We start from the raw sequence: 18,341 nt of genomic DNA, 5'->3' as shown, positions 1-18,341 counted from the left end.
TCCCAATTGGTTAGTAAGATGGTGGTAAGACACCTATAGCCGCCTAACTTTGGGACACCGTTACTAGAATCTGGGCCTGTATCCAAGTGCTTTGAAAATTAGCTCTTTTGAGATGTAAGATTTTCATGCTTGAAGCTTATTTGAAATAAATTATCTTCTTTTACACCATCAGACAGCACCACATTTCTATACAACCTTTCCTATGTATAGATTCTCATAAAAATGCTGATATTCAAAGGACCAGTACTTCTTTTCTCAGAGGATCATGATACTTGCCATTTGAAAACCCCTCCATCTATCTTGCATTAACCTAAAGAACCTCTAAACCTTTTCTATAACTGTATTAAAAGCTTCTTATTTCTTACAATCATAGCGTCCATTATCTACAACAAAACTTTTTATATGTATGTACATCTTATCCAACTTTCTTCTCTCTCAAGCACATAGCATAAATAAATAAATACAATTGTGGATTCTCTATAGCAGGCATGTCCAATTTCAAACAGGTCGTTATCTACTTTTTTCAGCCAAAAGTGCCGGTGATCTACCACCATGAAAATTAAGTTTCAAATTAAATTTTAACTCAATAAAGTTGGAGGCTTCCCCTTCCCCTTTTAATGAACCTTCTGTCATTTACTTGGATGTGATCAGCTGTTAAGCAAATTAAGCAAAAACAAAACAGAGACGAAGATCCAGTAAGAACTCCGAGGGGAAATGGAAAGTACATTTTTTCTTAAAGTTTTATTGAGTAATAACTTTCTTTAACTGTCTTAATAACTTTCTTTAACTTTTATTGAGTAATTTGTGTTAAATTTAGGTTGAGTATTGATCTAGGCTAATCTTGCACAATCTTTAACATTTCGCTTCTGCTCATTAGTAAGATGCCTGAGCCTGCATTTCATCCACCAGCTTTTTGAAGTTGGGTGAATATTGCGTGAGGGCCAGTCTCAGGGAATCCTAGAGATGTTCATCTGTCATGTTGAAACATTCTGTACTCTGTCATTTTCAGATGGGAAAACGCAGATTCACATAAATAAGTTGAACCAAAACAGGAGTCTTATTTTGCACCCTGTTAAGCTGCTCTCACCTTAACAGGAACTTTCTGCACCCAGCAGCTTGACATTTTTACCTAATCGGTGTCTTTCTGTTTCTATGTACTTATTTCTCCTGCTCTGCCTATCTACTCTAATTCACTTAGTACATTAGTATTCACTTAGCATTAATTTTACTATTAGTCTGTAAAATTTTATTTTTAATGTAATTTATTATCCTCATTTATAATTGCATTTTATTTTTCCCTCTAATGCCTTGTCATTTTGGTTTTAACAGGCTCTCTTGCTCCCAGAGAAGACCGCAGAGCCAACGACTCTGCCCACAAATTTTCACCGGTAGCCTCCCCTTCAAAACCATCTCCTTTTCGGTGCATGCCATAGGACTGCACTCAAGGAGCAGGTCCTGCTCCTTTATGCGCTCCTTCTTACATTTTATTTCCAAGTTCTTCTAATATTACTCTTCAACAATTCTCTAAATATTTTTTTTCTCTATTTCTTTGCCAGCTGGTTTTTCCTTTACTTTTCCCCTCACATACCCTTCTCCCCTCCTAACGACGTCATTAATCCAATGGCCTCCATTCCTGTCATCTGGGGCCACTGATCCCCCTGCCCTCGAGTTTTTTCAGGAAATCGGCCTAGGTGTCTTACCACCATTTCCTTAACTCCAGCTCTTACAACCCACATTTTACCACTACACCAATACATCAAACCTAATTTAGGTCTCTTAAATGTACGTTCCATTAAAAACAAACACCACCTAATATACGATTAATTCTTCAACATAATCTACATATCCTCTGTTTAACCGAGATTTGGCTAACTCATGGTGAAGAGGCTTATATCAATCAAGCCTGCCCAAACAACTACAAAGCAAAATTTCAATGCTGGCCAAATAAAAAAGTTGGAGCCTAGCCGTGATTTATCATTCTTCTATTCCCTTTCAACCTCTATTCTCTTTCCCCATCATATAACAGTTACCCAGTTGAAACTCTCCAATTTTCTATTAAAAATCCCCAACCTCTTAACTTCCTTCTTATTTATCTCCCCCCTCCAGTCACAAAACCTTTTTTAACTGCCCTCATGTCTGCAATTATAGATTTTAGTATTTCCCACCCTAACCCTCGGAGACTTTAATATACACTTCAACCTGCCCAATCACCCTAACACATCAGAACTTCTAACCTTAATTTCAGATCTCTCCCTGACTTTACTACTCTCATTTCCTACTCATTCTGCAGGATATACTATTGACATGATACTTAGCCCAATAGCAATTAGCCATATCTTTAAAAATTTCCAAACTTACTCCCTCCCTTGGTCAGATCACGTTCTTATGAATCTTCAACTAATCTCTCTTACTCAATTATCTACTACTTCACAGAGCACTTATATTTCTAGAGATATCAACAAAATTACAGCCTCTGCCATCCAAAATTATTTTATCTTGAACTTAGAAGACTTCACTAATCTTACAATAGAAGAACAATCTTCTCTCTGGAAAACTACAACACAATCTATCATGGACCTTCTTGCTCCCCCCCCCCCCAGGAATAAACATTGGTTAGGAAACAGAGGGTAGGAGTGAAGGGCCACTACTCGGACTGGAGGAGGGTCACGAGTGGCTCGGTGCTCGGGCTGCTGCTATTTAATATATTCATATATGATCTAGAAGCAGGGACGAAGTGTGAGATAATAAAATTTGTGGACGACACCAAACTATTTAGTGGAGCTCGGACTAAAGAAGACTGCGAAGAATTGCAAAGGGACTTGAACAAACTAGGGGAATGGGCGACGATGGCAAATGAAGTTCAACGTTGAGAAATGTAAAGTATTACATGTGGGAAACAGAAACCCGAGGTACAACTATACGATGGGAGGGATGTTATTGAACTATACGATGGGAGGGATGTTATTGAATGAGAGTACCCAAGAAAGGGACTTGGGAGTAATAGTGGACATGACAATGAAGCCGACGGCACAGTGCGCAGCGGCCGCTAAGAAGGCAAATAGAATGCTAGGCATAATCAAGAAGGATATTATAACCAGAACGAAATAAGTTATCCTGCCATTGTATCGGGCGATGATGCGTCCACATCTGAAGTCCAATATTGGTCGCCATACCTTAAGAAGGATATGGCGATACTCGAGAGAGTTCAGAGGAGAGCGACACGTCTGATAAAAGGTTTGGAAAACCTTTCATACGCTGAGAGATTGGAAAAACTGGGACTCTTTTCCCTTGAGAAGAGGAGACTTAGAGGGGATATGACAGAGACTTACAAGATCATGAAAGGCATAGAGAGAGTAGAGAGAGACAGATTCTTCAAACTTTCGAAAAATAAAAGAACAAGAGGGCATTCGGAAAAGTTGAAAGGGGACAGATTCAAAACAAATGCTAGGAAGTTCTTCTTTACCCAACGTGTGATGGACACCTGGAATACGCTTCCAGAGGACGTAATAGGGCAGAGTACAGTACTGGGGTTCAAGAAAGGATTGGACAATTTCCTGCTGGAAAAGGGGATAGAGGGGTATAGATAGAGGATTACTGCACAGGTCCTGGACCTGTTGGGCCGCTGTGTGAGTGGACTGCTGGGCACGATAGACCTCAGGTCTGACCCAGCAGAGGCATTGCTTATGTTCTTATCCAAATTACAACCTAAAAAGAAACCATGGTACAATGAAAATCTCATCCTCCTCCGCCGACAACTCCGCTCCACCGAACATAAATGGCAACAAACACGGTCTAACAACTCCCTCCTTCAATACAAAGAAATGGCTACTCAATACAAAACCGCTATACAATGAGCTAAAAAAGAGTACTATTCAAAATACATAACTACAGCTCACAACTCTTCAGCACTCTTCAGTATAGTTCGATACCTAACCCCTTACTCAAATAAGAAACCTCCTCCTTTACTTAAACAACCATCAGCATCAGAACTTGCAAATTTTTTTGACAAGAAAATTAAGGATATCAGATCGAATCTAGGACAATCCACACCCATATAACTCCCGGATCCCTCTGACCAGACAACTCTTCTATCTTTCAGCACTTTTTCTAATTTTAAACCTCCATCTTTAGCTGACCTTCTCAAAGTCTTCCAATCAATAAATGCCCCTAATAACCCAACAGAAAGCATTCCTCCATCAATTCTTTAAAAAATTATTTTCTATTTTTGGCCCATTTATATTGGAAATGGTAACTAAAAGTTTTACTTCTAATCTTGTTCCAAAAGCTTGGAAATTTGCTTTAGTCTTCCCGAAACTGAACAACCAAAATCTAGACAATACATTGTTAGCAAACTTCTGTCCCATTGCCAACCTTCCCCTCATTTCCAAACTTACGGAAAAAATAGTACATAACCAGTTCACAGAATTTATCGATAAATCCAACGCGCTCCACCCCCACCAAACAGGCTTCCGCTCTAATTACTCCACCGAATTAACTTTACTTGGTCTCATCACTACTATACCCTACTTTCTTGACCACCGAAAATCTGTCCTTCTTATCTCTCTCGCTTTATCCACTGCCTTCGACACTGTCGATCACTATCTTCTTATTGATCGTCTCAGGAACTGCGGTATCATAGGTTCAGCCCTCCTATGGTTTATCTCTTCCTTTAATGAACGTAACTTTAAAGTTCACTCGAAAGAGAAAACCTCACCACCAATGTTCCCTCTAATTTTTCATAGGTTGTGTGCGCAAAAATTTTCATCTGTGCGCATTTTAAAGAAAAACTAAATTTGTGTGCGCTATAAAAATGATTGCCAGAGGACCCGGAGTTCAGTTATGGGCATTTATGGACAGGTCTTTGAGTTTAGTCTGAATTAACAAAAACACAGTGTAATTTTAGTTACACTTTATGTTAATTACACGTTATGTAACATAAAGTCTCATTTCAATAAACATAAATTATGTTTCATTGAAATGTTTCATTGAGCGCTACCTATAAATAAGGTATCGTACTTTATACTTAAAATTTAGAAAATAACAGCAATTTAGTTTTCAAAGTTTTTCTCTGCGATCTTTCATATTTATCCACTCTGAATAAATTCTGTCAAGATCTGTTGATCCTCCATCTTGAAGGTGACTCTTAACATGCATCAGCATTTCCAAATGCTCTAAATGTAAACGATTCCTTTGTTTAGTCTTCAAATTGTTCATTAGACTAAAACCACACTCACAATCTGAACTAGATACTATGAATATGGCACCAATGTCCATCAATTTTGCTAAATCTGCAAATTGATCATTCTAAAATGTAAATTTTGTCATATCTGGAAAGCTGTTTATCAGATTGCTTTTGATTTTTTTCTGCAACAAGGAATTTAAAGTCATTGTATTGCTGAATAATAACACTTTCCTCTGGAAGAAATTGTTTATACTTTAAACAAAGAGATATGATATGTCCATTTCCGAAGTCAAAGTTGCATTGTGATATTGCTGTACAGTCAAAAGCAGACCATTCCTCCACTTCATTTTCAGGAAATCTTTCACCCAGATGCAAACATAGGATGTTGATGAAGGTTAATATGGAATTAGTATCCACTGAAACTTTTTCTCCAGACCTCATCCTGTTGACTTTATCACTCCACTTAACCTTGTTGCCTAAGTATTGCATTTGATGTTTGTTCAATTTACCCTGTGCAAGATGATAAGCTTCCAATGGTGTCAAACCACGTTTTTGAAATGCCATGGTTAAGGAAGCCAGTTCTGATAAGACATCATTCAAAACTTCAAGTGTAATATGAAATTGTTCATTGTTCAGCTTCTTATAGCAGTACTTTGCAATAGGATCATTATCTTTGTCTTCTTCAAAATATTTTAACAGGGGATCATAATTTCAAATAATTGCTTTAAGTGCAAAGTGTCTAGATAACCAGCGCACTTCATTCAGAGGTCTGAAAGCAATTGATTCACATTCAGATGCATCTGCTATTTCTTGAAATTTGCATCGTTTAGTAGAAGACTAACAGAATACCGTGTACACAGTTCTCATTAGTTTCTACTTCTTTCATTAATTTTACTTCTTTCCATGAATCAGAAAGTCCCAAATCTTCCCAATGTGCAACACAATGTTGCTGCACTAAATGTGGAATGTCTTTTCTCAGCTGTGCTGCAACACCATCTATTTTGCCCAACCTAACAGAGGCACCATCAGAGGTGAACATAACCATTTTATTCAGGTCAAGTTCATGTTTCCTATAGAATTCCCTAATTGTTGTTACTATTGATGTAGCATCACATGCTTTCAACTGTAGCATCCCACCAAATGATGTCCTATACTCATTTGAATTGACTGGCCAATACTTAAAGTAGAGTATTAAGTACTTGTTGACAGAAATATCTGTGCTTTCATCAACAGTTAACGTATGATACGTTGCTAATTTAATGTCTGCCATACGATCATCTTGCATGATGCCAATGATAATTTCAAGAAATTCAAACGCATAGTTTTTGCTTCTCCAGCTATCAGGTATACTAACATATTTCGCCATGTGCTCATTGATATCTTGAACAGAGAGCTTTGAGATATTCATCTTAATGGCCAGCACAACACTGTCGACAAGAACCTTAATTTCATCAGGACTGGAACGCTTCCGTTCATTACTAATTTGCCTGTTTTCTTTTTTGGTTGGGCTTTCAAGTAACATGTTAACCAGTCCGCCTCTTAAATTCGGATTTTTACTTTTGAATTTTCTAATACTGTCGGTATGAGATTTACTTGATAGATGGCGTTTCAGAAAGTCCAGTTTCCAAACATCATCCCATATTTTTCCAGAAGAGAATTTTCCAGTTGCTTTGGCATCTTGGCAATAACACACAACTCCTTCGTCTTCGTCATAGGTAAATATTTCACACAGTTGAACACGCATTGTATTTTGAGATTCCGGTGTCTCCGTTTCAACAATTTCTTCAAGCCATTCAGACCTAAAAGCTGTTGCAGCTCTCTTGCGTTTTACACTTTTCACCATTTGCGGTTTAGACATTTTAAGAGTTATATCTGGTTACAATTTAATAAATGAATACAGTTATACAACCGCAATACCATGCTGCACACTACGATTCCACGAAATAAACAATATGGTGGAACTTCAGGAAGTCAAAGATCGGAAGTGTTTCATATCCTATGGGCCATAGGCTATGGCCCTATGGGGCACGTGACGTGTCAAGTTCAACTGCCAAAGATAACGGAATCACGTGAATGACTTAAAATTTATATTTTAGTGCTTCAATAAATGTGATAAATGGGAAATCAGAACAGCTGGTCTTCTGCAACATTTCATTTTAGCAGTGAAAATCATTTTAGGCAAAAATTTATTTTTTTGTGTGCGCTATTTTAATTTGTGTGCGCGGATTTGGCAAGTTGTGTGCGCATCACAGCTTAGAGGAACATTGCTCACCACCTATCATTTCTCCTTTACTATTTACTATTTTCATTGCTCTTCTTCTCACCCTACCTCAGTCCATCGTCTTTACTATTTTTGCATATGCAGACGACATTCAATTACTCCACCCTGTTGATTCTTCAAAAATAAACGAAATACAAGAAATTAATACTAAACTGGACAAAATCAGTGATTGGTTCCACATAAATAAACTTTCCCTTAATATCAATAAATCCTGTGGTATACTCTTCCCGATCAGGAAGAGCAAAATAATAAAAGGAAAAATCTCCATTAAATCTTGCCCAGTAAAAATGGAATCAAAAATAAAACTGCTCGGAGTAACTATAGACAAAGATTTAACCTTTCATGACCAGATAAGCTCCGTCATAAAAACCTGCTTCTATAAACCGGCTTATCCGTTCCCTAACTTCATTTCTCAAAACTAATGCTATCATAACCCTTGTCTACTCATTTGTCATTTCTCATCTAGACTACTGTAATTCTCTACATAATGGAATTCCCCAAAAAGAATTACGTCGTCTGCAGCTCATCCAAAATACGGCAATTAAACTTATTCATAAGGTAGGGAAATATGATCATGTTACTCCTCTTCTGAAAGAAGCCCACTGGCTACTCATTACACACCGTATCACTTATAAAACCTTAATGCTGGTCTTTAAAATCAAACTCTCGCATCTTCCACCTTTTCTTGATAAACTCATCATCCTTGTCTGCCCTTCTCAGACCTTTAGATCAGCAGATCAGAATTTATTGACCGTCCCTTCCATCAAAGAATTCTACTACACTAGGAAAACTAACTTCTCTGTAGTTGCTCCAACTTTATGGAACGCCATGCCACCTCAACTCCGCCATGAAAATCTTCTCGCCAAATTCAAGATTAAACCAAAAATATTCTTATTTCAAGACGCATACCGCAGCCTTTAAATACTTCCTCTCCAACAGCTAACAAAATTTATCTCAACCGCTTTTAAGAAGCGACTCCCATTCCTGATGTTATATCGCCCCCTCCTTTTTCTTTTAACTTTGTTTTTAATGATGTAATTATTGACCCCCCCTTTCCCTTTTTACCCTCAAGTTCATGTTTGTATTTGAAAATTGTCTTTTTAATGCTCACTCTTCTCCCACCTGTAATTATTATTTTAACCTTTTATTTTTAGCATTGTAAACTGGCTAGATACATGTTGATAGTCGGTATATTAAAAATAATAAAACTTGAAACTTGAGTGTACAGCTTCACTGCATCTTCTCAAGTTGGGAAATTTGTCTCTAGGCACTAGCTTCCAAAATGATTCTTGCTCAGCACGGTTCTTGAGAAAATATGTCATTTTCAAGAGATGGCTTGTTCAATGAGTAATTTTTACTGATAGCAGCTGAAGTTTCTTTAATGTCCACATCTACTTTGAATGGGTATGACAAGTACTCCACAACTGTACCAATTTTTTGAAAGTCACAGAATCTATTTTCGAATTCCTGGATAACAGAACAGATTTCTGTCACATACTTCTTGTTCTGTAAAACAAAATTTGGCTATTGTCCCAGATGGTCCTGCGTTTTAGGAAAATGATCAAAAGTGTTATTTGCAAGTTCAGTCATCATTAGCTGAAATTTGTTCTTGTAGGATGAAATTGTACTCATCATCTTGCCAATGCATTTGTTTTTACCTTGTAGTTCAAGGTTCAAATCACTTAGTTCGCCTGTAAAGTCAGCAAGAAATGCCAGATCACATAACCACTCCTCATCTTCCAAGTCTACTTGGTCATCTCCCCTCTCCTTCAAAAAACTTCTTATTTCATTAAGGAAATCATGAAATCTTTGCAGAAATTTGTGCCTACTTAGCCACCTTACATCTGTGTGCAAAATGATTTCCGCTGCCCTTTCATCAAGAGTAAGATTGAGAAGCCATCTTTGAAGTGACGCCGGTTACAGAATCAGGTTTAAAGTGCCCCAACCCCCCTATGTCTCTGTCCCTATGCCCCATGCACATAATTTCCTCTCTTTCTGTTACCTTCCTCTGTCCAGATTTCCCCTATCTTCCTCTTCCATACCAGCGTGTCTCTTCTTTTCAACCCCATCTAGCTTCTTTCCCTCTTTCTCCCCCCCCCCTGCTTCCAGCATCTGGCTCACCTGCCTGTCTTCCCCTTTCTTTCCTGCTGTGGGTTTCTTTCTTTCCCTCTTCATCTCCTTGGCCCAGAATTTTTTTTCCTTTCACTCCCTCCTTCCTAGTATGAGCCGGGAACAAACGCGATCTCACAGTCTAGCAGCCCCCACCTACCCGATTGCAGCGTTTAGCCAGCTCCCTCCCTCCACCTCACCTTACATTCTGAGTTTGCCGGCTTCCTTTTTCCCCAAGCCGCACCCGTTTAAAAAGACGCACACGCGCAGCTGCGCGGGTCCATCAAGCTTCTCCTCTCCTGCAACTTCCTGTTTCCGGTTGCATCAGAGGAGAAGCTTCATGGACTCGCGCAGCCGCGCGTGCACGGCTTTTTGAACGCGTGCGGCTCAGGAAAATGGAAGCCGGCAAACTCAGAATTTAAGGTGAGGTAGAGGGAGGGAGCTGACTAAACGCTACGGGCGGGCGGTGGCTGCGGGGACCGCGCGATCCTAAATGCCTCACTGCGGAGACAAGACCATTCACCGCTCCACGGGCGGTGAATGGCCTTGTCCCCGTCCCCGCAGCGACTGTTATTTTTCATTCCCCGTTCCGGTGGGTTACCCGCGGCTAAACGCGGCTAGCCATGGGTAACCGCCACCGTGTCATTCTCTAGTAGAATCACAGGTCTTTGGAACAACCCTACTACCCCGCTGTGGAACCTGGGTTCCCTCCAATTATTCCGCAAGCAACTGAAAACCTGGTTTTTCACTAAAATGTAATTCTATCCCCCCTTACTCTTCTCTTCATGTAAACCTTTTTTTTTTTTCTTTCTTTTTCTATATTTTAAGTTCTTGTAAACCGTACCGAGCTCCACATCCGTGGAGATGATGCGGTATATAAACTTAAGGTTTAGTTTAGGTTAGATCAGCGGTCTCAAACACGCGGCCCGCGGGCCACATGTGGCTCTCCAAGTTTTATTTGCGGCCCGCGGTCTGGACTGGATAATTCCTTCCTTTTGGAGCAGCAGCGGGTCTGGCCGGTTCGTTCCGTTCAAAGCCGCGGGTTGGCGGCTCCTTGCGCTATTCGCTCCTGCATCGGAAGCCTCTCTGACATCACATCAGAGAGGCTTCAGACGCAGGCGCGGATCTCGCAAGGAGCCGCCACCCGCGGCTTTGAATGGAATGAGCCGGCCAGACACGCTGCTGCTCCAGTGGCGTACCAAGGGGGGGGGGCGGTCCGCACAACTGGTCACCCTCCACTGTTCTTCATAGAGTGCGGCTCGTCTAGAGCAGGGGTGACCAACTGCTTCCCTTCCCTTCTCACCGCCGGCACCCATGCTCTTTGATCTCCCTGCTTCTCTCGCCGTCCGACCTCAATTCTGACGTCGAGAGGACGTTCTGGCTAGCCAATCGCTGCCTGGCTGCCCGGAACGTCCTTTCCGACGTTAGAATTGACGTCGGGCAGCGAGAGTTGGTCGGCCCCGTGGAGATCTCGGCCTGTTCCCGATGGCGCCAGCAGCAGCAGCAGCCTATTCCCCGGCGGCAGTGGCATGGGGGAGGGCAGGAAGGAAGAAAGAAAGAAGGGGGGGCAGGGAGCCAGAAGGAAAAAAGAAAGAAGGGGGGACAGGGAGTCAGAAGGAAAAAAGAAAGAAGGGGGGGACAAGGAGCCAGAAACAAAGCAAATAATGGGACAAGGAATCAGAGAAAGACAGACATAGAACAAGAAAGAAAAAGTTGGGGGAGGGAATGAGGTCTGGAGGAGAGGAAGCATACAGGAGGCTGAAAGAAGAGAAGAAATATTGGATGCACAGTCAGAAGAATAAAGTGCAACCAGAGACTGATGAAATTACCAAACAAAGGTAGGAAAATGATTTTATTTTCAATTTAGTAATAGAAATGTGCCAGTTTTGAGAAAGAAAAGATATTAAACTTTAAATGTGAGTGCTGCAGAAAAAATAGAGTACTTGGAGGGCCGCAGAAAAAATAGTTAATGTCTTATTAAAGAAATGATAATTTTGCATAAGGTAAAACTGTTAAAGGAAAGTTTTATAAACTATAAAGAGTTTAACCTCATGCAAAATTGTCATTTCTTTAATAAGACATTAACTATTTTTTTCTGTGGCCCTCCAAGTACCTACAAATCCAAAATGTGGCCCCGCAAAGGGTTTGAGTTTGAGACCACTGGTTTAGATGCATAGAACAGTCTCTTAGAAGAGGTGGTGGAGACTAGTGCTGCCTGATTCAGGAAAAAAAATTTCGATTCAATTCAGCCTATTGAATCGATTTTTTGATTTGATTTGCCTGCCCATTTGGGTGTTTTTTCAAACATCCTGGTGGATTTTATAGTCTCTTCACCCATTTTATAGCCTCTTCATCCCCTTTATAACCTCTCCTACCCAAACTGGTGCTGTGGTGTAAACAAAATAAACAAACAAAAAAGACTTTTCCTCTCTCTCTTAAATCCTAGTTCACGTTCATGGTCTAACATCAGCTCTGGAAGGATGCACATTTCAAATCTGACACATTGTAATCACAAAACAGAAAATAAAATTATTTTTTCTACCTTTTGTTGTCTGATCATTATTCAAATCATTTTGCTCCCAGGCTCTGGTTATCTTCTGATAACTCGCTAGCCAGGGTCTCCCGCCCATTTGTTATTTTCTTCTTTCTTGGTGCTAACCATCCATCTTCCATCTCTGTCCTCCCCTTCCATTTCCCTTCCCTCCCCTGGAGGCATCTTTCCTTTTTTTCCATCTCCATCCCCAGATCCACCTTTTCTCAACTACCCTTTCATCCAACATCTCTTCCTCCTTCCCCCACTCCTGTAGGGGTGATTCCTTCCTCATACCTGAAGGTTAGTCCTTTCACTGATGTCATAAAGCATGAACCATTGTCTGTAAGAAATCTTTCCAGCATGAACCATGCAAGAAGAGAAAAAGAAGAAATAATCTTTGCTGCCTGTCAGATGCATTCTGGGTATGTTCACCAGAACTGTGTGTTTCTCTAGTCAAGGACATCTGTCTATACCTACATGCTCAGCCTGTGTGAAGCTGTGGGAGTCATCAGCTTCTAAGCTGTTCTTATCTAAGAAGGCGCCTCTTCCCAAGGCCTATATGAGACATTACACAGAAAGGCTATTCATCCAAGTTCTGTTTCTGGACTGGTTCTGAGAGGTCATCTGATGAGAACTAAGGAGAAGATGTCTAATTAATTATTAGTCTGTGCTGAGGTATAAGGAAGCTTGCATCTTAACATAGTTTTCTCTGCACACCTTCTATAATAATTAAGACCTGAGAAGTTACCTCTTCTGATTAGCTCTCTCTTCCAGGGAGTGAAGGAACAGGACTTTTATCCAGACCTGGTTTCATATCAATTAAGGAACTATTGCTGACAGACGTTTACAGCTCACTTCAGTAAATAACAGACCCTTTTTGACCTGGAGAAATTCTACATCATGCCACGCCAAGAAAGGACTGATACTATCTGCCTGGGGCTTGACCTGCAGAATGGTGAGCTAGGAATCATATTTTCCTAATCAGCTGGGCTAGGTAGATCTTCGATTGGTTACCGGAAAGGAGTGTTAATTACTCTGGGTGATAAACTGTAATAGATCGCTGCTAATCAGGAATTATTATTATTATTATAAGGAATTATTTAGTGTGTAAGAATTAGTATTAGTAGTATAATGGGTACACCTCATGTCAAACTGATTGACAGGTGAGATAAGATAAGGATCGACCAATCAGCGTTCACTTCCGAGTTAAGCCCCGCCCATTGTCCCGCCTTAGTCTCCGCCCATGGCCCCGCCCTAGTCTCCGCCCATGGCCCCACCCCTCCCATAGGAATGAATGGTGGTAGCCCCGCCCATGGCCACACACCCCACCCATGGCCCCACCCCACCCTTCACCTAAGCCCCGCCCCTCCCATAGGAATGAATGGTGGTAGCCCCGCCCATGGCCACCCCCCCACCCATGGCCCCACCCCTCAAGCCCCGCCCCCGCCCCTGTCCCCACCCCTCAAGCCACGCCCCCACCCATGACCCCACCCCCTCATGCCCCGCCCCCGGAAATGCACTTTTGATGACATCGCCGGAAATGGGGGCGTGTTTAACCCCGAAAATACGCTTTCTGATGACATCACCGGAAATGGGAGTGCCTGCCCCCTACCGGAAATGCGCTTTTCTGATGACATAGGCGGAAATTGGGTAAATGACGCGGCGGAAATGCGCTTTTCTGAACACGTAGGCGGAAGTAGGGTAAATGACGCGGCGGAAATGCGCTTTTCTGAACACGTAGGCGGAAATAGGGAAACAGACTCAGTCAAAACCCCCACCCAGAAAAGAAGCGTCTTTATTTTAACAGTTTTTAGTTAAAAGACAGGGTTTAAGAGCTCACAGATAGAGCAGATCACAAAACAAAAGGCATTCACAAAATCTTTCCTGTTTTAAAACAGAGTAGGGGCAGAAATAAACGAGAAAAAAAAAAAAAAGTTGCATTTGCTTTTAACACCCTTTTCAGTAGGAATTCTGAGCTAATGGTTAATGGGTCAGCTCCCCTATTGTCATGGTAACAGCTGATAAGACCCTTGCAACACCCCTCCCCCTGATAAAACCAAGGGGAGAGATGTGGAAGTGTGTTTAAACATGTCTGAACTTGTCCCGGCCCCTACTGTTGTCTTAACAATCTGGAAAAAAAAAAAAAAACACAAAAGCAGATGTCACCTAACAGGGCTCTGTTAAAAAAGGCAAAAGTCTTTATTGAAGCAAATTTATTATGATCCACACGCGGCAGGAAGCTATGGAGGCATTAACCCTCTACTTCAAGCGGCTAAAAAGAGTGATATAACAGCCCGGAGAAAAGATGTGGTGGATTGGGTCACCGGTCAAAACGCATACAATTTACACAGACCGGGTAGTATCCATTTAAAAAGAAATAAAACAACAGACAGTGGCAAAGTGGCTTAGTCAACATGTCAGCCTTTGCCCCCCTTATAACAACGGTTACAAATACATCTTAACGGTAATAGATAACCTGTCAAAATATGCACGGGTCGTTTCTTTAAAAACAAAAACCGGTCGTGAAGTTACCGAAGCCTTTGAAACAATATTTAATTTAGGGCGTACATCTGAAAAACTTCAAACAGACAAGGGTAAAGAATTTTGTGACCCATAATGATGTTAAAGCAGCTGTAGTGGAAAGATTTAACAGGACTTTAAAATCCATAATACCTTTACTTACCAAGACGTCCTACAGGCTATGGTGTACATCCGTATGGGCACGCGTTTCCGGTTGCCGCGCGGCGGCACACGTACGGCACAAAGGAAACATAAGTTTAACCCCCACCCTGACAGGTAACACCCCCGGAAATACGCTTTCTGGTGACATCACAGGAAAAGGGAGTGCCTGCCCCCGACAGGAAATGCGCTTTTCTGATGACATAGGCAGAAATTGGGTAAATGAAGCGACGGATATGCGCTTTTCTGAACACGTAGGCGGAAATAGGGAAACAGACTTAGTCAAAACCCCCACCCAGAAAAGAAGCGTCTTTATTTTAACAGTTTTTAGTTAAAAGACAGGGTTTAAGAGCTCACAGATAGAGCAGATCACAAAACAAAAGCAGATGTCACCTAACAGGGCTCTGTTAAAAAGGCAAAAGTCTTTATTGAAGCAAATTTATTATGATCCACACGCGGCAGGAAGCTATGGAGGCATTAACCCTCTACTTCAAGCGGCTAAAAAGAGTGATATAACAGTCTGGAGAAAAGATGTGGTGGATTGGGTCACCGGTCAAAACGCATACAATTTACACAGACCGGCTAGAATCCATTTTAAAAGAAATAAAACAATTGTGTCAGAAGTTGACAGACAGTGGCAAAGTGACTTAGTCGACATGTCAGCCTTTGCCCCTTATAACAACGGTTACAAATACATCTTAACGGTAATAGATATCCTGTCAAAATATGCATGGGTCGTTTCTTTAAAAACAAAAACCGGTCATGAAGTTACCGAAGCCTTTGAAACAATATTTAATTTAGGGCGTACACCTGAAAAACTTCAAACAGACAAGGGTAAAGAATTTTTAAATAAGTCTCTGAAGAATTTATTAAAACAAAAAGGTGTTAGCCATTTTGTGACCCATAATGATGTTAAAGCAGCTGTGGTGGAAAGATTTAACAGGACTTTAAAATCCAAAATGTGGAGATATTTTACAGCCCATAATACCTTTACTTACCAAGACGTCCTACAGGCTATAGTGCACAGCTATAATTATAGTTTTCACAGAACGATACAGGCGAGGCCTGTAGATGTGACACCCTCAAACTCTTTGCAGATTTGGAAAACAGTCTACGGCAGTAACATCAAATGCGATCCCACCAAGGATCTCTTAATGAAAGGATACCATGTAAGGCTATCAAAACTTAAAGGAAGATTTCAGAAAGGTTACGAACAAACATGGACGGATGAAATATTTATAATAAAAGATGTTTTAAACAGGGGTCAGAGAACAATATACAAGATACAGGATTACGATAGCGAAGCTATACAAGGTTCTTTTTATCCTGAAGAATTACTAAAAGTCAAGCCTCTAGAGGACAGAATATACCATATCGAAAAGGTTCTAAAGGTAAAAGGAGGGGGTAAGAACAAAATTTGTCTCGTGAAATGGAAGGGGTGGCCTGATAAATTTAACAGTTGGGTGAAGGCCTCAGAGATTCAAGACATCTGATTTTGTCTTTTGAAACAGCACAGAGAGAGAAAAAAACAAAATGAATGACGGTGGCTTTTATATCACATTGCCTAGCAATGCTTCGGCAGCTATGTTTCCCCGTAATACCAGCTCTAATTTCACCATACAAATAGCTAGGCCTTTGGACTTACAGGGGCCGTGGGAAGCGGGGCTGGTGGAAATACAATACCCACATACTTGGGAAAATATTAAGGAAGACATAAAGTACGTTGTCACCTCTGCAGAAGGAAATGTACGCCAATTTATAATCAAGAGTGGATATTATGCGACCATGGGGATGTTATTGGAAACCATGAATCATGATATTAGAAGCGCCTATGAGTCTGAGAAACCGCCGAGAATCATATAACAGAGTATGTATCAGATGGTCCTAAAACATACGGTTACAAACTGACAAGTGGAAAGACCTGTATGAATGTGAAAGGGATAACGTTAAATGTAGAAAACAGCCTGAAAATCAAATTTACTAGTTTAAAAGATCTAGTTTTTGACTACAAACTGGGTGCAGAGGGTTTACCCCAGAAAAAGATAGGGGTGCAACAAACCGGTATTATAAGAAACAAAAAGAGGTGGGCTATAGAGACCGGCGTGATTAAAACAACACAGCAAGTTGTGTATGACAAAAGAGTGAAGGAGGAGGATGGGTTCAACACACTACCCTACGGATACTAGAACGGTGGATGTCCGCTGGTCGCACCCTTTCTCTTGTATATTAGCAGGACCGTCCAATTCAGGCAAGAGCTTCTTTGTTAAAAAACTGTTAGAACACGCTGGCCGTGTATTGTCTGTCATGCCTGACAATATTGTTTGGTGTTATAGTTGTTGGCAGCCTTTGTATAAAGAAATGTTAAATAAATATCCTTTTATTACTTTTACGGACATTTTGCCTGATACTTTTAACGATGACCGAATGTTTCCAACCCATAAAGTAAACTTGGTTATTATAGATGATCTAATGGATTCTGCCTGTAAAAGCGGCGAAATAGAGAATGCCTTTACTAAGTACGTACATCACAGAAACCTGAGCATCATATATATAGTTCAGAATGTTTTCTGCCAGGGTAAAACAAGCCGGACTATAACTTTAAACACTAAATACATGGTTCTCTTTAAGAATCCTAGAGATAAGTTACAGGTAGCCATTCTAGCTAGGCAGATGTACCCTGGAAAATCACAATTCTTTTTAGAAGCCTTCGAGGATGCCACCAGAAAACCGTACGGCTATCTCTGTGTGGACTTAAATACCACAACGCCTGAGGCTTACAGATTGAGAACGGATATTTTCCCGCCAGACTGGACAACGGTATATTGTGTAAAACCACAATCAACCCGTAAAAGGCTATGAATACATAACCAGACCCCTTCATATACGTTGGGGCGTGTCTCAGGTAACATGTCTAGCCGTGTAAAGAGAAACCTGCCCCTTTTAAAACTTTTAGTCCAAGCCTCGTCGCAGCACAGAAAAGCCATCCTGAATACAGCCTCTGATGATTTGGTGGCTGCTATAGCTGAAATCGCTCTCAACACCCTAAAAGGTAACATACCGCTTTCACAAAACCAGATAAAGGTTTTAAAAGGGAAGCGTCACGCCATAAAAAGACTGTGTGATAAAAGATTAACCCTTAAGAAAAAAAAGAAGCAATTGGTGAAACAATCGGGCGGATTTATAGGGCCCTTGTTAAGTTTTGCTATACCGTTGATAACGGGTCTTCTGACAAGCCGCTGATGCATCACGCTGAAAAAATGTACCTGGTCCCTAGTCAACAACTCGAGCGCTTGAGAAACCCCGTAGACCGGGAAGAAAATATTAGAACCTCAACCATACTTAGGTTAGACGAGGAAATGAAAAACATACTGCAGAGCCCTGGTATGTCCGACCATGAAAAAGTTAAACGTTATTCAGAAGTGTTACAACGTTATCTCGTGTTGAACAGACAAAGGGATATGGAAAAAGAAAAGCTAAATGTGTATCTACAGGGACCGGTTGATACTTCAACAACCCCCGCTCCAGAAAATAGTATACCACCCGACTCTGTGGTTCAA

At 40.9% G+C, this 18,341-nt stretch overlaps 1 protein-coding gene across 7 annotated transcripts in view; it reads right to left on the bottom strand.

The window, feature by feature from the left end:
- The window catches only part of RMDN2 (regulator of microtubule dynamics 2), a 384,366-nt gene that overhangs the window by 230,183 nt on the left and 135,842 nt on the right, over positions 1-18,341 (bottom strand). The window lies entirely within an intron of this gene.

Source organism: Geotrypetes seraphini, chromosome 3, assembly GCF_902459505.1.
Source record: "Geotrypetes seraphini chromosome 3, aGeoSer1.1, whole genome shotgun sequence".
Classification (NCBI taxonomy): Eukaryota; Metazoa; Chordata; class Amphibia; order Gymnophiona; family Dermophiidae; genus Geotrypetes; species Geotrypetes seraphini.
The sequence above is the reverse complement of the archived record's forward strand: the minus strand, read 5'-3'. Positions and strand labels throughout refer to the sequence as shown.